Source organism: Triturus cristatus, chromosome 8, assembly GCF_964204655.1.
Source record: "Triturus cristatus chromosome 8, aTriCri1.1, whole genome shotgun sequence".
In the NCBI taxonomy this organism is placed as follows: domain Eukaryota; kingdom Metazoa; phylum Chordata; class Amphibia; order Caudata; family Salamandridae; genus Triturus; species Triturus cristatus.
Genome location: NC_140591.1, coordinates 1,032,125,658 through 1,032,152,903, shown reverse-complemented (window position 1 = coordinate 1,032,152,903; position 27,246 = coordinate 1,032,125,658). Strand labels below are relative to the sequence as shown.

Sequence of the window (27,246 nt, the reverse complement as noted above, 5' to 3'; positions counted from 1 at the left end):
CTCCACCAGTTTACAATGCGCATGTCACTTTAGTCGGCTGTCTTGCTACTGCCAGCCTGACAATCACAGTGTAAACCTCTCCACCCAGCTGTCTAAGACAGCTGGGTGGAGAGTAGGCACAGGCTCCCAGCATTGAGGCAGCCTTCTCCAGCCAATCCTGGTGCTGCTCTCATGCTGCTAACCTTATCAGCAGCATGAGAGCAGCGTTTGGATTAGTGTGGAGAACTACTGTAGTCTGCAGACCAGTGCTGAGGGAATGAAGTAGGAGGCCTGGAGGCAATCCACTGCATGCAGCGAGTGAGTACATTTTTATTTTATTATTCTTAACCCACTGATGCACTTTAAGACTCGCACTGCCTCAGCCTCAATGCCAGAGTTCCCAGTCATGGTTCGTTATAAACTCTGTTTATAACAAGCCAGGACTGACAGCTTTGGCGTTGACCAGGCACTGCGGGTCAGTAGTTGCCTCACCAAATATTTAGAGTGCCAGCCACCACTGTTGATGTTGCACGTGTGAGCAGAAACAGAATGAAAAGTCAAGGCAAAAACACGCTACGGTCTTTTGTTCAGATATTTACCTGCTGTTGTTCATAGATAGTAACCATTTCGCAAATGCTTATGACACCATGCATGCTAACATGTTTTACACATAAATGCTTACACTGCCTGCAAAAGCAGTCTTATTTCAATTATTTCTTTCACAGCCTGCAGAATGTATTGTCCATTTAATGTGTAATGGAAACTGCCAAAATGTCCATGTTAAGTGAAAAATGTGTGTCACCCTAATATTTTGTTATTTTTTTCAGTTTTACATAGCACAAACTTGCCCAAGAGCTTTAGAGCACTTAATATGAGCACCAGATTACATTATACAAGGTTAGATCTTTTTTTAGGCATGGGAGATTAACTGATTTGCCCAGATTCACAGGATATTGAGCTAATGTCTCTTTCACATTGGAGAGAATGCTTTGTATCCACATGCGAAATGCAAATCTTTACAGAAACCATTGCATGCTTTTATTGAGTTGGAATGGAGGAAGCTGCTCATAGCTTTGTTGTCTTGTAAATTCTATTGACAAAAAATTGCTGCAATGAAGACATTTACTTGGTGAATAAAATACCTCACCCTTTCTTACCCACTTATAATCAGGCTATAGTAACTATTTGTTATCATTTGTAGATCTGGATTATGGGATATTTTGTGAGTTGCCACATTCAAAAAGGTAAATCCAGCCCATGTTTGAAGTTCCTGAACCACCAGTGTTTCTCCAAATGTAATATAGATTAATTATGTAACCTTCTGATATATATAAAGTTTTGTTTTTTAAACAAATCTTATTGGCATTTCTGTGACAAGTCCACAAAGTAATAGGAATATCAGTGAACTCACTAACACTTAGCAATATCAGTAACATTGTTATACATATAAGACGCACATCCTTCCTCCCCACAACATTCGTCTTAACAGTGGTGAACAATTTCGGATATCTTGCCATAAACATCTCCTCTCTCCCTTCAGTACTCCTCCCTCCCATCCCCCTCAACACAGTCCAGCTAGAGTAACAACTGTGTAAATGAAGGCAAAAGCATACATGAGAGCACCTACCTCTCTTTGTCCAAACCACCATACTGCCAACGTGCACTTTGGGACCCTCTGCTGGGGCCAACAATCTTCACCAAAGTAGTGCACTGCCAACACTGCGCTTATGTCAGTAACCCATATCATCGGGCAGCATCTCTGCATGACTATGACATCCCTGGAGATAGTGTTGGAGCTGGGCCTTTCTCCCTGCTTGCTACAGAGTCCCCATCTGATGTCGTATCTCCCCTTTGAAGCTCTTCTAGGATACCCTCCCAGGCTCTAGTTTGATGGGACCATGTACCCTCTTGGCTTCCCTAAGGAGAGCGATGGTCTCGTACCCCCCAATGAATTAATTCCTACGACCACCCATCAACAGTAGGGCCTGATGCTGCCACCTTCCAGCTATGGACAATCTGTCACCTAGCAAGTATTATTCTCAAGTCCAGGAAATTAGATGTTACTTTGCATTTAGCTGGGTGCTGGAATAGCCCCAGGATACACATCAGGGGCAAAAGGTTGATATTCTGGCACATGACATCATTGAGAATATCAATCACAGCCTCCAATAGGCCAGAAACTGGGGCAGATCCAAATCATATGTAACAATCCTGCCCTGAGTGTCTTGCACCTGGGACATGTAGCCTAAGCTGTGCGGAAGAACCTATTGATGCGTTACGGCATAACGTAAACTCTTTGCAGGATGTAAAAGTTAATTAACTTAAAACGTGCATTTCTAAACACTATTGGAGTATGATCCAGGACCTTCTACCAGGTTTTCTTCTTGAGGGGAGTCCCTATATCTGTCGCCGTGTCCCTTAAAGCTATTAAAGGTGTCTCCAAGTCAGAATTCAGACTCCAGTAAAAGCTTGATACCAGCCTATTTTCCCTGAGTAATTGCAAAGCAAGTTGCCGGCCAGGTGCATTTTAGGTTCCATCAACTCGCCGAGCCAGCAGCATCTGAGTGCCGCCACCAATGACCGATTTAGAAAAAAGTGGCCGTTAAGGTATGTTAAAATCAACTTGTAGTCCAGGAAACAACAGCAATACTCCAGCCCTGAATGAATCAATTAAGTGTCTCACTTCTCTCTTCACCCATGTGGAGAAATTACTTTGATGATGCAGTGGGAGAAGACTTGTAAGCAGGGAAAGAGATTAGAATTTGCTGTAACACAGATAGAGCTGCAAATCCTGCAGTTCCACGTGTGCAACAGCAATGCTGGCTCCCACAAGAGGCAAGGAGCCAGCTGGGACTTCGGGAGCCTTGCCTGCCTGCCCCCCTCCCCCATTAAGTTGTGGCCGGGTCCCCGGGGCCATTCTGTCCCTGATGCTCATTTCACAGAAATTAAACCTCAACAGGAAGCACTTACAAATATAAACATAGCAGGTGCCCCAGCTGAAGCTCCACTTCTGTAAAGGACAAATGATTCTAACTCATATAGTTAAGAAGAAAGACCCTTGTTTGGTGTAGATTTACCTCTTTGTGGTCTTGTTGTCTTCTCTTTAGGAGGATTTATGTTATGACATATATCTGGATAAAGATGCACCAGGAACAATCACATGCCAAAACACATTTATATAGCGCATAGCTGCCCATAGACATCTCATCGCTGATAGTGTGGCAGAGAGAACAAAAGAAGTAGACTATGAACCCTCCTGGAAAAGCCATGTTTTCAGTTGCTTCCGGAATGAAAATTAATTCTCTTCTGCTCTAAGATCAAGGGTAAGGCTGTTCAACATCTTAGCCACCTAATAGGAGAACACCCACCCTCCATACTTAGATTTTTTAATGTGAGGGATCTTGGCGAGATAAGCATTTGAAGAACACAGTGTTCTCCCAGGAATGTAAGAAGAAATCAATGGCATAGAGATTGATGGTTCTCTGTCTTGAAGCGCCCTATGGGCAATGCAGAGGGACATACATTTTATCTTCTCAGAAATTGGAAGACAATGAAGAAGGTGTAATGATTGTCGGGCGGATTAATATCTAGGAATGCCATGTAGTAACTGAGCAGCAGCATTCTACACCACCTGCAGCTTCTTTATGGTAGTTTTAGGTGCTCCTAAGTAAAGCGAATTGCTATAGACCAGGCGAAAGTAAAGGGCCTGGACAGCCAGTCTTTTTGCAGTCGCCCGGAGAAGAGGAAGAATCTTCAGCAGCAACAAGCCGTAGCACTTGGCCACAAGATTGACAACTTGGCACTCAAAGCTGAGGGACTCGTCCAGCCACATTCTGAGGCTTTTTATTGACAATTTTGGGGTTGGAGGAGAGTCCAAACTACTTGGCCAACCTAGGTTCAGGGAAGACATAGTGTTGTTGCCCAGAAACATCAGCTCTGTTTTGTCTCCATTCTGTTTAGGACATGACTTCTTCATCCACTAAGCAACATTCTCTAGGCAAGGGCCTAATGATGATGAGACTAACCATTGCTCTGAGTTAGGGAAAAGATCAGTTGCGTATTGTTCATGAATATGAAATTCAGTTAAATCCCAAAAAAGAGGACAATGTTGGTAAGAGGTCTCATATAAAGAATAAAAATAGTAGGGCTCAATGATGAGCCCTGTGGAACTCCACTTGTAAAAGGAAGGCTATCAGAAGTGCAGTCCACCTCAAAAATTTGAAAGGTCCTGTCCTTCAGGAGCGACTAAAGCCAGTCCAGGGCCGGTTCAGCAATTCCCGCATTCTACATTCTCTCTGCTAGTATGTTATGGTTTACGGTGTTGAATGCTGTGCTGAGGTGTAATAGAATGGAATGATCACTGCTGAACCTCCCTGATCAAGAAGCCCTTAGGCTTGTTCCACCACCACCAGGAGAGAAGTCTCAGTGCCACGATTTGGCCAAAATCCAGTTTGAGTGGCATATAGTATGTCATACTTTTCTAAGAATTCCGATAGCACAGAGTTCGTATGTCTCTCAAGTATTTCACTCGGACCGTGTAACAGGGATAGAGGGTGAAAGTTTGGAAGAACACTTAGAACAAGATTGCGTTTTTTCAGAAGTGCATTGGAAAAAGTTAGAGAAATATTGGACTGTTTTCCTATGATGCGAGTGAGCATACTTGCTTGCCTCGTAGGAAAACAGTGGCCAGCGTACCAGGCACACAGTGAAGAAAGATAGCCGAAGCAGTAACATGCTTAAATTTGAAGAGCAGGAAAATTACCCGACATTCGTAGCTATGCAGTCTGGGATGGAAGTATAACCGGCAGAAAGACACACCGTACCTAACAAGTCAACAGCCCTGATGAAGTCGCAGGATTTAATCCTTGAGGTGACAAAACACATGTTGGCTAAACACTTAGGAAACAATTAAAGAACACAAGAAAAAAATAATCTGTGGAAATCTGATACATTACTGTATTTATTGTATGATGATGCTAGCGTGTGCTGGAGGTTAAAATTATTTGGATCCTTAGGAGAGCCTGACTTGATTCTGCTCAATATATCTGCAAGGCTATCTAGTGTCAGAGGAGGGAAGGCGGACAGTTTTATTGGGTTGATTGACGATACAAATTCATTGGAACCCCTGTGTCAGCTTGAGGAGCAGATTAAAATGTATCATAAATGGTTTGGATTTTCCTATGAAAAAAGTAGACCAAATCGTTACACCATTCAGATGAATCCTCCAAAATGGGACCAGATGATGCCGGTTCTAAAAGAGTTTTTCCTGTGTGAAAAATCTTGTATGGGGAGTTCGTTGCAGCATTTATATTCTTCTCGTAATTTGTCGCTTGAGCCTTTTTAATTGCCACATGATAAACTCTAGTTGTTTCCCTATATCTGTGTTTTGAGTCCTCTCCTTAGTTTTTTCTCTAAATTCTTTCTGCGTTTTTATAGACTTGTTTGAGTTTCCGTAACTCAGGAGAAAACCAAGGAGCAGATTTCATTTTTGCTCTTCTACTTGAATTTTTGGGGGAATCACCACATTAAGTGAGGGTTCCAGCCACTGGGAAATTCAACCACTTGCTACGTTTGGGTTGGGGCTCAAAAATGTTTTTGAATTCTTAATAAATTTTTTCCAAATATCTATAGGTAGCTTGGACCAGGCCCGGTCCTTCTGGGTGACAGAAGGAGAATTTGACTGGGGCAGAATGGAGTTCAGCATCATCGGTATCAAAATTGTCTCACCAAGTAACCGAGATAGGTGCAGATACCTAAAAAAACTTATCAGAAGAGAAGACAAGGTCAAGTAAATGCCCCTTTCCATGAGTGGGGCCTGTCACTCACCAGCAAACTGCCCTTGGATCTGGTGGGGGGGTCGAATCTGGAAAATACCAGAAAAAGTGGTAGTAGGCGAGCTGTAGTGTAAAATATGTACTAGGCATTTACCCAAGAAATAAACCAGTGGAAAGTATTCCACATGGCTAGATATTTTGTGCAAAACTATAGAGTCTTGCTTGATTAAGTTGCATGTGTGATTCCTTTGTGGCCACATGACTCACACAGCTACTGATACACCCACACACATACTTAGACACCTACTCAGATACTCAGGCACTCAAACACCCACTGACAGACCTACTCAAGCACTGATATACCTACTCACAGACCAACTGAGACACTCGCACACCCACTCATGTACTTACTCAATCAATCACTCTCACATATACTTTTAGACCCACTCAGACACTTATGCACCCACACACAGATGCATTAAGACACTCAAACTCACTCACAAAAACACTCATGCACTCACTCGCAGAACCACTCAGACACTCTCAGAGCCACTCACAAACCCATTCAGACACTCATGCACCCACTCACAAACCCACCGAGATACTCCTGCACCCACTCACCGATCCACTCAGACACTCATGCACTCACTAACAGACTAACTCACACACTCATGAAGGCACTCACAAACCCACTCAAACGTTCCGACAACCATTCACAGACCCACTCAGACACTAATGCACCCACTCAAAACACTCACGCACCCACTCACAGACCCACTCAGACACTCAAACGCCCACTCACCCATCCAGTGGGGACTCACTCACACACGGATTCTCAAAGGTTAGAGGTTACAGTTAGGAAAGACAATTTAAAAAACCTTAGAGATTCACTTAAAAAAAATTAAGGTTACAGGCCATTATAGTTAGGAAATAAAATTACAAAACAATAGAAATTCACAAAAAAAGCCACAGGTTACAGGGACATTATAGTTAGGAAACAGAATTTTTAAAACCTTGGATATTTGAGATGTCATCAATGATGTCATCAGTGATGTCACTGACCATGTCATGAGTGATGTAATATGTGAGGCCATAAGCAATACATTGCAGGGGTGTAAGTTATAGTTAGCTCAGGTTATTATAACTGCTGAATTTCAGTTGGATTCTACTTGTGAAAACTAAGCCTAACTACAATGTCCCTGTAACCTTTGGTGTTGTTAGTGAATTTCTATGGGTTTTTAATGTTATCTCCTAACTATAAAGGTCTGTAAACTTTGGAGCCGATTATGATGATGGTGGGACCGCCACCAACAGCCCATCGGTGGCGGTCACACCACCATTGGAACCATCTTATCGGCCCACCATATTTCAATTGCGGGCGGATGGTTGGTGGTCGGCAAGATCGACCGCCATGCATCCGACGGGCTCCTTGAGTCCGCCGGTGCGGCAGAGGGAGTTGTATTCCATACCATGGTGGCGATGCCTGCCAGGCACCACCCTATGGATTACAATGTCCCTTTCAGCCCACCTTTTCATGGCAGTTAACCCGCCATGAAAAGGCAGGCGGAAAGGGGCTTTTGGGGCCCGTAGCAGGCCCCCTGTTCCCCTGGCCCACATATCCCTGCACCATGTGGCAGGCACCATGGTGCTTGCCACGTAGTGCAGGGATATGTCAGCTGTCCCTATTTTGCATTGCGGCGGGTGCTGCAGCCAGCAGCACCCACCACAATGCAAAGTATAGGCATTGTGACCGCCGTGTTGGTGGGCGCATCATAATGCCTATGTCGGGACAGCCCGACAGACTTTCGGGCGGGCCCAGTTTCCAATAGGGCGGCGGGCAGACATAAGTCAGCCTACTATCCTAATCAGTCACTTTGTTTTTACTGACAGTCGCCTGTAGGTAGTTATAGTTACGACCTGATTTCTCTAAAAAAGCTTATTTTGATTTGCCAATAACTTTGGTGTTGTTGGACGAATCTTCCCAAAATATTAAAAAATAATTAGACGCTCACGTCAGCTCCTGTCCTGTCCTGAAATTGCGGGGTGATCCGTCAAGCAGGGCCTGAGAAAAAAGGGGGTGCCAAAACGCTTTTTCTCCATGCTAATTTCCATAGAAAACTTTAGACACGACTACAGCCTGAACTGCTGAAAGTAATTACACCAAATTTTGCAAAAAGGTAGCTCTTGGTTCAGAAAGCACTCTTTTTGTTAAATGGTGTAAATCCGTTCAGTAGTTCTTGAGAAATGTAAAGATTTCTCAGATATAGAACTGTGCAGCGATGGATCCGCAAACCCTCCCGATCTCCACCACTCTGCAAATGTGCCTCCCAGCACACCACTACTTGGGAGATGATGTACCCTTCACTCCAGGGGGATCTTGGGGGCCAAGAAGCCCTACTGGTACCTCCTGTAAGTCCTAGGCAGCGGAATTCCTGAGAGCTGGTGGGAGGCCCTGCCCCCTTTCTCCACCACTCTGCAAATGTGACTGTTAGCTGAAAAACCTTAGAAATTAACTCAAAAAACAAAGGTTACAGGGACGTTATATTTAGGAATTAGCATTTAAAAAACCTTACAAATTCACTGAAAATACCAAAGGTTACAGGGACATTATAGTTAGGAATTAGCATTTAAAAATCTTAGAAATTCAATAAAAAACACAAAGGTTACAGGGACGTTAGAGGAAGGGTCAAATTTCACTCATACCAGAGAAATTCAGCCATTATAGTTAGCTGAGTTAACTATTACTCGCGCCCCCACAATGCACTGCTTATGACCTCACATATTACATCACTCATGACATGGCCAGTGACATCACTCATGACATCAATGATGATTTCTCAAATGACATCACTGATTATATCAGTGATGACATCATCCAGTGACTGTGAGTGTTTTAAAAAAAGTTTATGAGTGTTAAATATATATACAAAGGTGTATTTGTGAATCAGTAGGTGTATGAGTGTCTGTATGGATGACTCAGTGGGTGTGTGACTGACTGTATAAGTGAGTGATTAGGTGTCTCAGTGAATGTATGGGTGAGTGACAGGTTGTGTAAATGTGAGTATCTGACTGTCAGTTGAAGTCTAAGTGGATGTATGAGTGCTTTAGTGGGTACATGAATGGTTATATGGGTGATTGATTGGTTGTCTGAATACCTCTATGGTTGTCTGGGTGTTTGTATGTGTGGGTCAGGAGGTGTGTGACTGCCTGTATGGATGAGTGAGTATGTGAGTCAGTGGCTGAATGGGGTACTGTGTGTGTGTGTGTGTGTGAAGCTGTATGGGGGAGTGAGTGTCTGTATGGCTATGTTGGTGATTGAGTGCATGTGTCAGTATGGGTGAGTAACTGAGTATGTGAAAGGCAGTATAGGTAAGTGTTGCAGTAGATGAGTTGCTGTATGTGTGAGTGAGTGATTGTGAGAGTGGCTGTAGGGTGAGTGTGTGCTTATGTCACTGACAGTATGGGAAAGTTAGTATGTGTTAGTATCTGTTGGAATAAGTGAGTGGGTGTGGGTTTAACTGTATAGGTGATTAAGTGGTTGTGTGTTTGACTCTATGGGTGAATGTCTAGGTGTGTGAGTAGTTCTATGGGTGACTCACTCAGTGTGTGAGTATTTGTATGGGTGTATGAGTAGATATATCAGTGGCTGTATTAGTGAGTGAGTTGGTGTATGAGTAGCTGTATGCATGTATGAGTGGATGTGTGTGTGTGTGTGTAGACCTATGAAGCAGTGAGGAGCTGTGTAAGGTTTTATTGGGGTGTGAGTGGGTGCATCAGACACGTTTGTGTGAAGTACGAATAAATTCAAAGGTGGATTCAACTCCCATGTGAGTGACGTTCTATTTGGAATTGGAGCTTTGAGATAGACGCGAGTCTGCCCCCGTGTGACAGTGCACCTGCTTGAGAGTGCAAAGGCGTTTGGCAGGATACGGAGCAAGATATATATGCCTCGTGATTACAAAGCAACGATGATGCATGCTGGGGGCTGTAGTTGATCCTATGGCCTCGTGACCACATGGTAATTATTGAACTCACCTGTGAGCAAGGCGTGGTGATGCCGAAACCGGTCAGGACTTGAGTTATATATATGCTGCTTCAGACGAATAAAGTTTTGTGTTTGCACAGAAGTCGGAGTGGGGCTTTACTTTTGAAGCATTGAACATGCAGGCTTCTCCGCTCCTGCAACCTTTGAGCCCACCCTGCAGAGTCGGTGGCCCCCAGTAAACGGAGGATGTTGTGCTGGATTTTATGGAGGGGGCATGACACGCTCTCGCGCACCAAACGAAGGATTGCCAGAAGTATTGGTAGCGCATCAGAGAGAAAGGGAATAGGGGAGTTTTCTCCTCTTGGAAGCTCCGCAGTGCTAACCCTTATCATGGACAGAGGCAGCATAAAAGTGCACTTGCTGTGAGAAGGAATGTGTGCACATTACAATTTGGTACGTTGTTGGGACATTGTTCATAAAACGCTATTTGGGCAAAACATGAATATTAAGCAATGCCTCGTGATTACAAAGCAACGATGATGCATGCTGGGGGCTGTAGTTGATCCTATGGCCTTGTGACCACATGGTAATTATTGAACTCACCTGTGAGCAAGGCGTGGTGACGCCGAAACCGGTTAGGACTTGAGTTATATATATGCTGCTTCAGACGAATAAAGTTTTGTGTTTACACAGAAGTCGGAGTGGGGCTTTACTTTTGAAGCATTGAACATGCAGGCTTCTCCGCTCCTGCAACCTTTGAGCCCACCCTGCAGAGTCGGTGGCCCCCAGTAAACGGAGGATGTTGTGCTGGATTTTATGGAGGGGGCATGACACGCTCTCGCGCACCAAACAAAGGATTGCCAGAAGTATTGGTAGCGCATCAGAGAGAAAGGGAATAGGGGAGTTTTCTCCTCTTGGAAGCTCCGCAGTGCTAACCCTTATCATGGACAGAGGCAGCATAAAAGTGCACTTGCTGTGAGAAGGAATGCGTGCACATTACAATTTGGTACGTTGTTGGGACATTGTTCATAAAACGCTATTTGGGCAAAACATGAATATTAAGCAATGCCTCGTGATTACAAAGCAACGATGATGCATGCTGGGGGCTGTAGTTGATCCTATGGCCTCGTGACCACATGGTAATTATTGAACTCACCTGTGAGCAAGGCGTGGTGACGCCGAAACCGGTCAGGACTTGAGTTATATATATGCTGCTTCAGACGAATAAAGTTTTGTGTTTGCACAGAAGTCGGAGTGGGGCTTTACTTTTGAAGCATTGAACATGCAGGCTTCTCCGCTCCTGCAACCTTTGAGCCCACCCTGCAGAGTCAGTGGCCCCCAGTAAACGGAGGATGTTGTGCTGTATATATATATATATATATATATATATATATATATATATATATATATATTATCTACTGGCGGTCGCCAGTGGATAGTTATAGTTAGGACCGTGTTTCCATAGGAAATCCGCAACATTCTATTTGGAATAACTTTGGCGCCGGTTGACGAATCCTCGCGAAATTTTCAAAATAGGTGGGGCACTCCGCTCCGCTCCTACCCTGAAAGTCTCGGGGGGATTCGCCAAGCAGGGGCTGAGAAAAAAGGGGGGTCCCAAAACGCGTTTTCCCCATGCAATTTTCCATAGGGACCTTTAGTCCAAGGTACAGCCCGAACGGCTGAACAGAATTACTTGAAATTTGGCAGAGAGGTAGTCCTCAGGTCAGGGATGTGCCTTTTGCAGGTCTGGTGTCAATCTGTTCAGTAGTTCCTGAGAAAATCAAAAGTAAAATCATATATATATGTGGGCGGAGCCTAACCACACATCTCATCCTGAGATCTGATTGGCTGTCAGCACTTCATCCAAGAAGTGTTGGCAGCCATCTTGGGACCAATATACATGATAGCACCTCATTAAAAAGCATTGCAGTTAATAGAAGGTTTTAAGACTTTAGTTACATTATAAATCATTTGTTGATGGTACCATACTCATTTTAGGAATTGTGGTATGTTCTAAGGTGATTTCACCATGTGAAAAAGCCTTCTGCTGGGATATCATGATTGAGAGAAAAATATTTTCTCATGCTTTTCCCACAGAGGTTTGGAAGGTGATCTATAAGCTAAACTGAGAGCTTATTTTCTGTAAATTCACATTATCTTTCTCAGTCATGTGAGAATGAAGTCTGACATTCTCAGTAAAACATGTACATCCAACAAGGGCAGAGACTGTCAGTTGATTCCATTGTGTTCTACTGCAGCTTCCCAGAGTGTTCTAAAGAACAACTAGAGCGCTAACAGTCCTACTTATGATAAACATATGGCACACCTGAAGCCATCATGCTTGGATTAAAGTGGTAACTCTTAAAACATTTAATTTAAAAAGGAACAAAATGAGGGGGTTCATTTTTCCATAAAAAGTATGATTAGTGCTGCAGAAAGAAAAATTAGGGCACATTTTGAGTGACTTCTCAAATCCTCTTCTATTTCATTAAAAAATTCTGACATGCAGACTGAAACATGCACTTTCAATACCAGCAGCAGTTTTCCCTGGTGAGCAGTAGCTTTACTAGAGTGATCTAATGAGCAAAAAGAGTGCTAACATTCTGAATTTATGGCAAATGTGTGACACATCTGAATGCCTTTGGAATCAAAGTAAAAAACTGAAAGTATTTCCTACTGAGGAGACTGCAGTAAATGAGGAAATTAGGAAACTTCATAACAAATAAGTCTGCCAAGATGGCCACCAGAGACAAAAGAGCCCAAATGTAGCCCAAATATCACCCAGATGTAGCCCAAGTATAGCCCAATGACAGAATGTCCCAGAGTGTTCTTAAAAACAACTAGAGCGCTTACTGTCTTCATTATGACAAAAGTATGGCACACCTGAAGCCATCTTGATTGGAATAAACTGGTAACACTTAAAACATTTAATTTAAAAAGGAACACAATGAGGGGGTTCATTTTGCCATAGAAATTATGATTAATGCTGAAGAAAGAAAATGAGGGCACATTTTGAGTGACTTCTCAAATCCTCTTCTATTTCATTAAAAAATTCTGACATGCAGACTGAAACATGCACTTTTAATACCAGGAGCAGACTTCCATGGTGAACAGTAGTTTTACTACAGTGATCTAATGAGCAACTAGAGTGCTAACATTCAGAATTTATGGCAAATGTGTGACATATATGAATACCTTCATGATGGAATCAAAGTAAAAAACTGAAAGCATTTCCTACTGAGGAGACTGCACTACATGAGGAAATTAGGAAACTTCATAACAAATAAATCTCCCAAGATGGCCACCGGAGACAAAAGAGCCCAAATGTAGCCCAAAATCACCCAGATGGAGCCCAAATATAGCCCAATGACAGAAGTGTGCAAAACACTTATTATTTTGTGTTTTTGCAGTGTTATATAGTGCAGACTTGTCAGGTATTGGAGTGCTTTACATGAGCATTGGTTACATCACACAAGAACAAATTAATTTTGGTTGTAGACATGGGAGACTAAGTGATTTGACCAGAATCACAGAATGTCGAGCTGAAGCAGAAACTCCAACCTGGTTCCCCAGTTGCAAAGTCTGCAGTTCTGGAAGTAACACCACATCCTCTCCCCTAAGTGCAACATTTAATCAAGTGGTCAACTGGATAAAAAAACATAAAGGTAACAAATAATTTAAAAGTGCTTTCTCGCTATTTGAAAACTCAGAAAATATGTCCTTATTTTAGTCTTTTAGAGCACTAACCATAATTTTGATGCCAATAAGACCCTCTCATATATGTAATTTCTAAAGGAAATGCTCTAGGTATTACAGTTTTGATTACATCAAGATGACGTCAGGCGTTCCACACTTTTGTAATAAATATAGAATGTTAGCAATCTAGTTGTTCATTAGGATACTGTTGAGAGGCAGAGGCCAGGGGCACGGACTCTGAAAATTGAAGGCAGGTAGGAGGGTGCAAAGGCAACAATTTAACCACACTGAGCAGGCAGGAAGGGCCGTAGCAGCACAACAGACTATGGAGGGCAGTGGAAAGGGGGGCAGGGTCAAAAAACCAACAATACAGGACTTGCAAGAGACGCTGTGGCAATGTAATAGACCATTGTTGGCAGAAGGAAGAGGCAATGGTAGTACAACCATACATGCCAACAGACCCGATTCAGCCAGGAAACGTCCAATGTTTTTAAGCTCAAATGGGCTTTCTTTTATCTGTCTCCTGTCTACAATCTCCTCTTTTTCAATGCAACTCAAAGGGGAAAATCAATACCCCAGTTTTTTTCAAAATCTCCCTCTTACCAAGTTCAAAATGTTCGCAAGTATGGTACATTGAATCATGGAAGAAAATGGGGTAGGGACATGGACTTGGATAACAGAGGACAGGAGGGACATGGAGAGGTTCACCAAACTGACCCTGCAGGGCAGGCATCAGGGTTTGCAGCAGCACAATACACCACACAGGGCATGCGGGACGGGAGTGCAGCACAACAATCCATAGAAAGCAAGAGGGAGGGGACAGGACCATGCACATGGACAACAGAGAACAGAGGGGCAAGAGGCAGGACCATAATGGACAGACAGGAGAGAAAGCTGCAGCATAACAGACCATAAAGGGCAGGAGAGATGGATCAGGGGCATTACAATGGAACAGACAAGCCAGGAGGGAGGGAGTAGGGGTCTGCACATGTAAACAGAGGGCTGGGGGCAAGGGGGCAGGGCAGGAGCAGCAACATAGTCATGGAGGTCAGGCAGGATGGGCACTAGAAGCAAGACACACCATGAAGAGCAACAGTGAGACTGTGATGGCATACACACAGACCATGGAGGGAAGGTGGGAGGGGTTCAGGGGCAGCTAACTGACCACACAGGGAAGGTGGGAGGGGCCATGGCAGCACAGAAGACCATGCATGGCAAGTGGGAGGGTTAGTTGTAGCACAGTGGCTATGATGGGCAAGAAGGAGGGTGCAGGGGCATGCACAAAGGACGATGGAGGATAGAAGGGAGGGTCAGGACCTGTGCACAGACAAGAAAGTTCAGGGGAAGGGGCCTCACAACAAACCGCACGGGGCAGGCAGGAGGAGCAGTTGCAGCACAACAGACCAGGGAGGGCAGAAGGGTGTGGCAGTACAATGGACCATGTAGGACAGGAGGAAGAGGATAGGGGCATGGCATGTGGACAGGCAGGGTGGAGGTGGCAGGGACAGGTTACAGTCATCTGACAATGCTAGGCAGGTGGGAGGGGAGTGGCAGCTCAACAGAACACTCAGAGTAGATAGGAGTGGCAGGTCCATGGAACATGGTGGGCAAAAAGGATGGAGCAGGGGCATGCACAAAGACATCGGAGGGCAGGGGGAAGGAGAATAGGGGCAGCAAGCTAAGCAAGAGTTTAAGCAGGAGGTCAATGATGGGGCATATAATTGGGCAATGGAGGGCTGTGGACTGGTACATCATACTAAATTGAGGGCAGTGGCAGCACATCAGACCATGCATGGCAGGAGGGAGGAGGCTAGTCCATGGATTCACACAACAGAGGATAGGGAGGAGGGGGATGGGGCAGCAAGCTAACTGTTCAGAGAAGGCGGGTATTAGGAACTTTATTGTTTTTAAAACGTGTGTCTGTGCGAACTACTTAAAATATCAACAAGTATGCAGCATAATCTCCCTTTTATTCAGGAAGAAGAGGACGTTTGTGACTGTGACTCCGGGCTCACTTGGCAGAAACACCCCCTGACCCTCCACCCCATATCGCAAAATGTAATGCCCGTGAAAAGGGTAGGTGAACACAGTGTTATATAGAACATAGTCCTGAGAGCACGATTGAAAATAAAAACTAGATATAGTGTATGGTATAAACTATGCACCAAAAAGTGTGATATAAGGTGAACCGGGCGTGAAATATAATATGCAATACATTGTGCGCAATGACAGATTCATTGGAGAGCGCGAGACAGCACAGGCACTAGCGCGTGCCATGCGATATGCGCCTTGGAGTGTAATATGCACAGGGCAGTGTTGTGTAACCTAACTAGTCTCTAAAGTTGTAATATAAAATATGTGCTGGGGAGTGTAACGTTGCATATGCACTGTGACAAAGATATGGATCCCAGATTGTAATATGTATGGCATAGCACTGTGCGTTATAACATAGGCATCGAGGAAGGCACATTGGATGGGGCAATATAACCCGTGTGAAGACAAGTGTGGCATGACATATTCACAGGGTGGTGTTGCAGTGCACATGGGCTAGAGAGTGGCATAGCATATGCACTAGCTAGTGGAATACAACACAGAGGTGTGTGGCACTCAGCAGGCAATGGTGGGTGTAACACAGCATTGGGCTCTGCCAGGAGCGCGCTGTGACTCTCAAGTGATGTTCGTTCCCTTTCCAGAGAGTAAAATAAAAAGTATTACACATCCGGCAGTGGATGTGTGTTTTATTAACCGTGAGGGGGGTTTCTGGCATAGTTTGTCGAATTTTTGTCGAATCCCCTTTGAATGGCTTGGTGTGCATGTGTATTAAATGTGCCCGTCAATAGCTACCCATGTTTGTATAAATAAACAACAAGGGTATCTACCGGGATTAGGCACGGTAGGGCATCAGACATGTCAGAGCTTCACTAGTGGTGTAATACATTCCACGTGGATTCATTGTATGCATAGTCGCCTTTTAATGAATATCACGCAAATCGTCATGGTGATAGGTACGTACGGTTTGTCCAGCATGTCCTAGGCGTGTCTATAAATATATATTTTTAAAAAATAATAAAAAACAGTGGCCGGCCCTGGGGATTGGGGTCAAAAAAATATAATTAGGAGACAGGCCCTGGGGGATGGGGTCATCAGGGCCAATAAATTAGAATAAGAAGGGGAACCACACAGCCCCGCTTCTTAAAAAATTAAAATAAATAAAAGACTGCAGCACTCTGCAAACGCGCCCCCTGGCGAGTTGTAAGTTGGGGAATTAATTCCTCTTCAATACTGAGTGTCCCTGAGGGCCAACTAGCCCAACAGGCATCTCCAGTATGCACCAGGGAGCTGCGCTGCAGACAGGTGTTCTGAGGCAAAGCCCCTTTTTACACCTCTCTGCAACGCAGCTCTGTGGCGCTTACTGGAGGTACCTAGTGGTCTAGTTTGACCCTAGGGACCCTTAGGATTCAACGGGATTTAATCTCTCAACTTAGAACAGCCACAGGGCGCGTTTACACAGTGGTGAAGGGAGGGGACGGGGCCTGAGGTGACGTGTGCAAACACGCACTATGGCACGTTTTAAATTGGGGATATAATTTTCCTTCAATACTGAGGGCCCCTGGGGGCTAACTAGCCCACCAAGTGCTTCCAGTAAGCGCCACTGAGCTGCATTGCAGAGAGGTGGTCCAGGCCGTGCCACTTTTTACACCTCTCTGCAACGCAGCTCTGTGGCACTTACTGGAGGTACCTAGTGGGCAAGTTGGACCCTAGGGACCCTCAGGATTCAAATGAACTTAATCTCCCAACTAAGAACGGACACAGGGCGTGTTTACACAGTGGTGAAGGGAGGGGACGTGTGCAAAAATGCCCTGTGGCCTGTTTTAAGAGGTAGTTTTAATCCCCCTGCCCTATTATATACTAGGGGCTTACAGAGGAGGTCATGCTAATCACAGGGGGACCCCAACGCATAATGTTCCCTAGTGTATGTAGGTGTTTTCACTGTATTCTAAGTGTCTTTTAACATAGCACTGGCTCTAGGACTGGTTAGTCAGACTCAGTTACCACCAGTATCCGTCTGAAAAAGTTGAGGGTACAGGATGATTTTGCAACAGGGCTTCTTTCTGCTCTTCTTTTTGTTCTTTCTGCACGTTATCCTTCTTCCTGCACTTTTCTTCGTCTTTGAGGACTTCTGTTGCTTCTTTCTGCACTTCTTTTTTTTCTTTCTGTGCATTTTTTCTTCTTTCTTCACATGTCCTATCTCTGTAGGCATAGTTAGAAATTAGCATTTAAAAAACCTTTGAAATTCACAGAAAAAACCATAGGTTTCAGGCACGTTATAGTTAGGAATTAGCATTTAAAAAACCTCAGAAATTCACTGAAAAAACCATAGGTTTCAGGGGTGTTATAGTTAGCTGGACTTTTCACTTGTACAAAACCATTCAAATTCCCCCGTTATAGTTAGTTCAGCTAACTATAACTCGCGCGCCCGCAATGCACTGCTGATGACGTCACATATTACATCACTCATGACATGGTGAGTGACATCACTCATGACATCACTGATGACATCTCAAATGACATCACTGATGACTTCACTGATGACATCATCTTTGTGATAGAGTGGCAGACCTCCTCTCACCCTAATATAACCTTTGATACACACATTCAAAAATAGAGACTAAACTTTTCAAAACAATGGACATACCAATACCAGTTACAACAACCTATTCAGTAATTCTAAGATCCACATACACATCCACTCATTCACCAACAGTCCTATACAGTCACTCATATATGTATTCACTCATCATATGTACTCATACACCTATACATCCTGTTACACAATGCCACTCATCCATAGAGTTACTCACACACATAGTCACTCATGCTAATAAAGAATCAAACATACATTTACTTGCATATACAGTTATACACACACCACCACACTTACTTCTACGGAAACTTACACATACTTAGTCTTTTAAACAATCACTTATAGAAACACATACTTATTCATACAGGAACTCTTTCAATCTGTCACTCTCACATATACTCACTTATATACACCAATAGTCACATATACTAGTTTAAAACATATGTAGTTACTCATAAAGACACAATTGAGACAGTCATTCACTCACTAACACACCCATACACACACTCATCCACCCATACAGTCCTGGACACATGCTGTCTTCAACACATACAAAGAGTGAGTCACTCATTCATGCACCTATGCATTACGTAATACCCCCCACCGAACCATGCAGACACTCAGACTGATACTCAAAAAACCAACTAATAACCTATATAGACACCCATGTAGCTACTCACCAACCCATGCAGCCACTTATACACAAAGTGAGAGACTGATACAGATATTTACATATTTAAACATTACTCACTAAGCCATGTATTCACTATGATACACTTAATCAGTCAGTTACACAATCAATTTTTCAAAAACAAATCATCCATTTAGACACTTATATACCCATTTATTCTTCCATCGACCTTGAGATATACATATATAAAACATATTTAATTTTCAGAAAAACACACATTCACTGGATGATGTCATGAGTGATGTCATTTGAGATGTCATCAGTGATGTCATGAGTGATGTCACTGACCATGTCATGAGTGATGTAATATGTGACGTCATCAGCAGTGCATTGCAGGCGCGCGAGTTATAGTTAGCTGTACTAACTATAACGGGGGAATTTGAATGGTTTTGTACAAGTGCAAAGTCCAGCTAACTATAACACCCCTGAAACCTATGGTTTTTTCAGTGAATTTATATATATATATATATATATATACATATATATATCTCAAAAGAACTCCGTCTTGCGAATCCCGATTGTCAGAAAGGACGAACACGGACCCAAGCTGCTGCGTGCAAAAGTCTTTATTGTTCCATTATAGCACCAAGCACCACTATGACGCATTTCGGCCTCACGAAGGCCTTGATCACATGACAATATATATATATTCACTGAAAGAAACATAGGTATCAGGGGCGTTATAGTTAGCTGGACATTTCACACGTACAAAACCATAGAAATTCAACCGTTGTAGTTAGTTCAGCTAACTATAACTCGTGCCCCCGCAATGCACTGCTCATGATGTCACATATTACATCATTCATGACATGGTCAGTGACATCACTGATGACATCTCAAATGACATCACTGATGACATAATCCAGTGACTGTGTATTTCTGTAAAGTTTCAATTTGTTTTTATATATATATGCCAAACAAGGAATTTTGGGACTGCAACTCCCAGACTGCCACGTATTGCCTCATTTGAGCCGTCCAATCAGGACATACGATATTGCTTAATTAGGAGTTTGCAGCCCGCCTTGTGCCTTCTGACCGGAACCGCCTCTGAAGAAGAAATTGACTTGAAACGCGTCAGGTGGCGGTCAGCTGCCGTTGAATGAACTGGTTTGCCATTCTGCCCATACCATTAAAATGCCTTGCTGGGGAACAAGAGGTCCGTGTCTCGAGTGCTGCTCGTTTCTTTAGAACACCCCACGTGTCTTGATGTATGAGCGGTTGTTCTGCCACTGAGCTGGCACCACCCCAGGTGAAGGGGACCACAGATCTTCGTGACAGCGGGGATTTCTTGTGGAGCACGGACTATGGATTAAGGGCAGATATGCTGGCTGGGGCTCATCCAGAGCTTGATATTTGGCACACATTTTAAGGGACAAGGAATTTTGGGACTGCAACTCCCAGACTGCCACGTATTGCCTCATTTGAGCCATCCAATCAGGACATACGATCTTGCTTAATTAGGAGTTTGCAGCCCGCCTTGTGCCTTCTGACCGGAACCGCCTCTGAAGAAGAGATTGACTTGAAACGCGTCAGGTGGCGGTCAGCTGCCGTTGAATGAACTGGTTTGCCATTCTGCCCATACCATTAAAATGCCTTGCTGGGGAACAAGAGGTCCGTGTCTCGAGTGCTGCTCGTTTCTTTAGAACACCCCACGTATCTTGATGTATGAGCGGTTGTTCTGCCGCTGAGCTGGCACCACCCCAGGTGAAGGGGGCCACAGATCTTCGTGACAGCGGGGATTGCTTGTGGAGCACGGACTATGGATTAAGGGCAGATATGCTGGCTGGGGCTCATCCAGAGCTTGAGATTTGGCAGACATTTTAAGGGACAAGGAATTTTGGGACTGCAACTCCCAGACTGCCACGTATTGCCTCATTTGAGCCATCCAATCAGGACATACGATATTGCTTAATTAGGAGTTTGCAGCCCACCTTGTGCCTTCTGACCGGAACCGCCTCTGAAGAAGAGATTGACTTGAAACGCGTCAGGTGGCGGTCAGCTGCCGTTGAATGAACTGGTTTGCCATTCTGCCCATACCATTAAAATGCCTTGCTGGGGAACAAGAGGTCCGTGTCTCGAGTGCTGCTCGTTTCTTTAGAACACCCCACGTGTCTTGATGTATGAGCGGTTGTTCTGCCGCTGAGCTGGCACCACCCCAGGTGAAGGGGGCCACAGATCTTCGTGACAGCGGGGATTGCTTGTGGAGCACGGACTATGGATTAAGGGCAGATATGCTGGCTGGGGCTCATCCAGACCTTGAGATTTGGCAGACATTTTAAGGGACAAGGAATTTTGGGACTGCAACTCCCAGACTGCCACGTATTGCCTCATTTGAGCCGTCCAATCAGGACATACGATATTGCTTAATTAGGAGTTTGCAGCCCGCCTTGTGCCTTCTGACCGGAACCGCCTCTGAAGAAGAGATTGACTTGAAACGCGTCAGGTGGCGGTCAGCTGCCGTTGAATGAACTGGTTTGCCATTCTGCCCATACCATTAAAATGCCTTGCTGGGGAACAAGAGGTCCGTGTCTCGAGTGCTGCTCGTTTCTTTAGAACACCCTACGTGTCTTGATGTATGAGCGGTTGTTCTGCCGCTGAGCTGGCACCACCCCAGGTGAAGGGGGCCACAGATCTTCGTGACAGCGGGGATTGCTTGTGGAGCACGGACTATGGATTAAGGGCAGATATGCTGGCTGGGGCTCATCCAGAGCTTGAGATTTGGCAGACATTTTAAGGGACAAGGAATTTTGGGACTGCAACTCCCAGACTGCCACGTATTGCCTCATTTGAGCCGTCCAATCAGGACATACGATATTGTTTAATTAGGAGTTTGCAGCCCGCCTTGTGCCTTCTGACCGGAACCGCCTCTGAAGAAGAGATTGACTTGAAACGCGTCAGGTGGCGGTCAGCTGCCGTTGAATGAACTGGTTTGCCATTCTGCCCATACCATTAAAATGCCTTGCTGGGGAACAAGAGGTCCGTGTCTCGAGTGCTGCTCGTTTCTTTAGAACACCCCACGTGTCTTGATATATGCCAAACTGTATTGACGAATGAGTGGCTGTATAAGTGTCTGGATGGGGGATTTAGCAGGTGTGCAACTGATTGTATAAGTGAGTGATTAAACGTGTCTTTGTGAATGCATAGGTTAGTGACTAAACTGTGTGAATGTCTGTATCAGTCTGTCTGTTGTTGTGTAAGCTGCTACATGGGTTGGTCAGTAGCTACATGAGTGTGTATATGGGTTATTGATTGTTTGCCTGGGTATTTGAATGGGAGATTGAGTATGTGTGTGGGTGGGTTTGAGGTGTGTGACTCTGTTCATAGATGTGTGAGTGGTTCATTCACTGGGTGTATGGGTTCAGGAGTGCATGTGGAAACAGCTGTATGGGTTGGTGGGTGAGTGTGTGTATGGGTGTGTTTCGTGAGTGAATGGATTTCTCAGTGGTACATGTGTGAGTAACTACATATGTAAAAGGCATTATATGTGAGTGATGGTGTATATAAATAACTATACGTGAGAGTGAGTGATTGTGAGAGTGGCTGTATGGATGAGTGTGTATTTGTATCAGTGATTATATAAGAGAGTAAGTATGCGTTAGTATCTGTCTGAATTAGTGAGGTGGTGTGTGTATACCTTTTTCAGGCTTCGCGCTGGATCAGTACCATACTCATTTTAGGAATTGTGGTGTGTTCTAAGGTGATTTTACCATGTGAAAAAGCCTTCTGCTGGGATATCATGAATCATGTTTGAGAGAAAACTATTTTCTCATGCTTTTCCCGCAGAGGTTTGGAAGGTGATCTATAAGCTAAACTGAGAGCATATTTTCTGTAAATTCACATTATCTTTCTCAGTCATGTGAGAATGAAGTCTGACATTCTCAGTAAAACATGTAAATCCAACAAGGGCAGAGACTGTCAGTTGATTCCTTTGTGTTCTACTGCAGCTTCCCAGAGTGTTCTAAAGAACAACTAGAGCGCTAACAGTCCTAGTTATGACAAACGTATAGCACACCTGAAGCCATCTTGATTGGAATAAAGTGGTCACTCTTAAAACATTTAATTTAAAAAGGAACAAAATGAGGGGGTTCATTTTGCCATATAAAGTATAATTAGTGCTGCAGAAAGAAAAATTAGGGCACATTTTGAGTGACTTGTCAAATCCTCTTCTATTTCATTAAAAAATTCTGACATGCAGACTGAAACATGCACTTTCAATACCAGCAGCATACTTCCCTGGTGAGCAGTAGCTTTACTACAGTGATCTAATGAGCAACTAGAGTGCTAACATTCTGAAATTATGGCAAATGTGTCACAAATCTGAATGCCTTCTTGATGGAATCAAAGTAAAAAACTGAAAGTATTTCCTACTGAGGAGACTGTAGTAAATGAGGAAATTAGGAAACTTCATAACAAATAAGTCTCCCAAGATGGCCACCAGAGACAAAAGAGCCCAAATGTAGCACACATATCAGCCAGATGTAGCCCAAGTACAGCCCAATGACAGAATGTCCCAGAGTGTTCTAAAGAACAACTAGAGCGCTAACAGTCTTACTTATGACAAAAGTATGGCACACCTGAAGCCATCTTGATTGGAATAAAGTGGTAACACTTAAAACATTTAATTTGCAAAGGAACAAAATGAGGAGGTTCATTTTGCCATAGAAATTATGATTAGTGCAGCAGAAAGAAAAATTAGGGCACATTTTGACTTCTCAAATCCTCTTCTATTTTAATAAAAAAATTCTGACATGCAGACTGAAACATGCACTTTGAATACCAGCAGCAGACTTCCCTGGTGAGCAGTAGCTTTTACAGTGATCTAATGAGCAACTAGAGGGCTACCATTCAGAATTTATGGCAAATGTGTGACACATCTGAATGCCTTCTTGATGGAACCAAAGTAAACAAGCATTGAAAATGCAATAGGTCTCACCCTCGTTTAAGTTAAAGTAATTCTGTTTGTAATTAGGTGGCTTTTTAGCTTTGCTTGTATTAGTGTTTTTCAAACTTTCATGTACATAACATGCATATGTATGCATATATGTATATGTATGCATACATTTATATTTGTATTTATATAGATATGCAGATTATATAAATGTTTACATATGTATGTATGTATATATATATATACACATACATATCTATAAATGCATATATATGCATATATATGTGCATATGTGTGCATGTAGAGAGAGGTAGAGAGAGGTAGAGAGGTAGAGGTGTAGAGGTAGAGGTGTAGAGGTAGAGAGGTAGAGGTAGTGAGGTAGATAGTAGTAGAGAGAGTGGTAGAGAGAGGTAGAGAGTAGAGAGTGAGTAATAGAGAGTAGAGAGTGAGTAGTAGAGAGTAGTAGAGAGTAGTAGAGAGAGTAGCAGAGAGTGAGTAGTAGAGAGTAGTAGATTGAGTAGTAGAGAGTGAGTAATAGAGATTGAGTAGTAGAGAGTAGTAGAGAGTGAGTAGTAAAGAGTGAGTAGTAGAGAGAGAGTAGTAGAGAGTAGTAGAGAGTGAGTAGTAGAATGAGTAGTAGAGAGTAGTAGAGAGTGAGTAGTAGAGAGTAGTAGAGAATGAGTAGTAGAGAGTGAGTAGCAGAGAGAGAGTAGTAGAGAGTGAGTAGTAGTGAGTAGTAGAGGGGAAGTAGTAGAGAGTGAGTAGTAGAGAGTGAGTAGTAGAGAGTGAGTAGTAGAGAGTGAGTAGTAGAGAGTGAGTAGTAGAGAGTACTGTAGTAGAGAGTGAGTAGTAGAGAGTGAGTAGTAGAGAGTGAGTAGTAGAGAGTGAGTAGTAGAGAGTAGTAGAGTGAGTAGTTGAGAGCGAGTAGTAGAGAGTGAGTAGTGGAGAGTGAGCAGTAGAGAGTAGAAGAGAGCGAGTAGTAGAGAGAGAGTAGTAGAGAGAGAGTAGTAGAGAGTGACTAGTAGAGTAGTAGAGAGTGAGTGTTAGAGAGTAGTAAAGAGTAGTAGAGTGAGTAGTAGAGTGTGAGTAGTAGAGAGTAGTAGTAGAGAGTAGTAGAGAGAAGTAGAGAGTGAGTAGTATAGAGTGAGTAGTAGAGAGTAGAGGCAAGTGAGTAGTAGAGAGTGAGTAGTAGAGAGTAGTAGAGAGTGAATAGTAGAGAGCAGTGGAGGGTGAGTAGTATAGAGAGAGTAGTAGATAGTAGTAGAGAGTAGTAGAGAGTGAGTAGTAGAGAGTGAGTAGTAGAGAGTAGTAGAGAGTGAGTAGTAGAGAGAGAGTAGTAGAGAGTGAGTAGTAGAGTAGTAGAGAGTAGTCAGTCCGTGTCAGTGAGTCAGTGTCAGTTGATCAGTGTCAGTCAGTGTCAGTCAGTTACTGTCAATCAGTGTCAGTCAGTGTCAGTCAGTCAGTGTCAGTCAATCAGTGTCAGTCATTGTCAGTCAGTCAGTGTTAGTCAATCAGTGTCAGTCAGTGTCAGTGTCAGTCAGTGTCAGTCAATCAGTGTCAGTCAGTGTCAATCAGTCAGTGCCAGTCAGTCAGTTTCAGTCAGTGTCAGCTAGAGCAGCTCTGCTGACCTGGTTCTCTGGCTCTAATGCAGCTCTGCTGACCTGGTTCTCTCCCTCTAAAGCAGCTCTGCTGACCTGGCTCTCTGGCTCTAGAGCAGCTCTGCTGACCCAGTTCTTAGGCTACAGAGCAGCTCTGCTGATCTGGTTCTCTGGCTCTACAACAGCTCTGCTGACCTGGTTCTCTGGCTCTAAAGCAGATCTGCTGACCCGTTTCTATGGCCCTAAAGTGGTTCTACTGACATGGTTCTCTGGCTCTAGAGCAGCTCTGCTGACCTGGTTCTCTCCCTCTAGAGCAGCTCTGCTGACCTGGTTATCTGGCTCTAAAGCAGCTCGGCTGACCCGGTTCTCTGGCTCTAAAGCAGCTCTTCTGACCCGGTTCTATGGTTCTAAAGCAGTTCTGCTGACCTGGTTCTCTTGCTCTAGAGCAGCTCTGCTGGCCTGGTCCCTTGGCTCTAAAGCAGCTCTGCTGACCTGGTTCTCTCCCTCTAAAGCAGATCTGCTGACCTGGTTCTATCGCTCTAAAGCAGCTCTACTGACCTGGTTTCTCTGGTTCTACAGTAGTTCTTCTGACCTGGTTCCCTGGCTCTAGAGCAGCTCTGCTGACCTAGTTCTTAGGCTACAGAGCAGCTCTGCTGATCTGGTTCTCTGGCTCTACAACAGCTCTGCTGACCTGGTTCTCTGGCTCTAAAGCAGATCTGCTGACCCGTTTCTATGGCTCTAAAGCGGTTCTACTGACATGGTTCTCTGGCTCTAGAGCAGCTCTGCTGACCTGGTTCTCTCCCTCTAGAGCACCTCTGCTGACCTGGTTATCTGGCTCTAAAGCAGCTCTGCTGACCTGGTTCTATGGCTCTAAAGCAACTCTGCTGACTTGGTTCTCTGGCTCTAGAGCAGCTCTGCTGACCTGGTTCTCTGGCTCTAAAGCAGCTCTGCTGACCTGGTTTTCTCCCTCTAAAGCAGCTCTGCTGACCTGGTTTCTCTGGCTCTACAGTAGCTCTGCTGACCTGGTTCTCTAGCTCTAGAGCAGCTCTGCTGACCTAGTTCTTAGGCACTAGAGCAACTCTGCTGACCTGGTTCTCTGTCTCTACAACAGCTCTGCTGACCTGGTTCTCTGGCTCTGAAGCAACTCTGCTGACCCGGTTCTCTGGCTCTAAAGCAGCTCTGCTGACCCAGTTCTATGGTTCTAAAGCAGTTCTGCTAACCTGGTTCTCTGGCTCTAGAGCAGCTCTGCTGGCGTGGTCCCTTGGCTCTAAAGCAGCTCTGCTGACCTTGTTCTCTCCCTCTAAAGCAGATCTGCTGACCTGGTTCTATCGCTCTAAAGCAGCTCTACTGACCTGGTTTCTCTGGCTCTACAGTAGCTCTGCTGACCTGGTTCTCTGGCTCTAGAGCAGCTCTGCTGACCTGGTTCTTAGGCTCTAGAGCAGCTCTGCTGACCTGTTCTCTGGCTCTAAAGCAGCTCTGCTGACCTGGTTCTCTCCCTCTAAAGCAGCTCTGCTGGCCTGGTTTCTCTAACTCTACAGCAGCTCTGCTGACCTTGTTCTCTGGCTCTAAAGCAGCTCTGCGGACCTGGTTCTCTCCCTCTAAATCAGCTGTGCTGACCTGGTTCTCTGCCTCTAGAGGAGCTCTGCTGACCTGGTTCTATAGCTCTAAAGCAGCTCTGCTGACCTGGTTCTCTGGCTCTAAAGCAGCTCTGCTGACCTGGTTCTCTCCCTCTAAAGCAGCTCTGCTGGCCTGGTTTCTGTAGCTCTACAGCAGCTCTGCTGACCTTGTTCTCTGGCTCTAAAGCAGCTCTGCTGACCTGGTTCTCTCATTCTAAATCAGCTGTGCTGACCTGGTTCTCTGCCTCTAGAGCAGCTCTGCTGACCTGGTTCTATAGCTCTAAAGCAGCTCTGCTGACCTGGTTCTCTGGCTCTAAAGCAGCTCTGCTGACCTGGTTCTCTCCCTCTAAAGCAGCTCTGCTGACCTGGTTTCT

General features: G+C 44.4%; 1 protein-coding gene across 1 annotated transcript in view; it reads left to right on the top strand.

Annotated features, from left to right (window-relative positions):
• Positions 1 to 27,246, top strand: part of STS (steroid sulfatase) — a 2,058,867-nt gene that overhangs the window by 1,135,717 nt on the left and 895,904 nt on the right. The gene's annotated exons all lie outside the window — the stretch shown is intronic.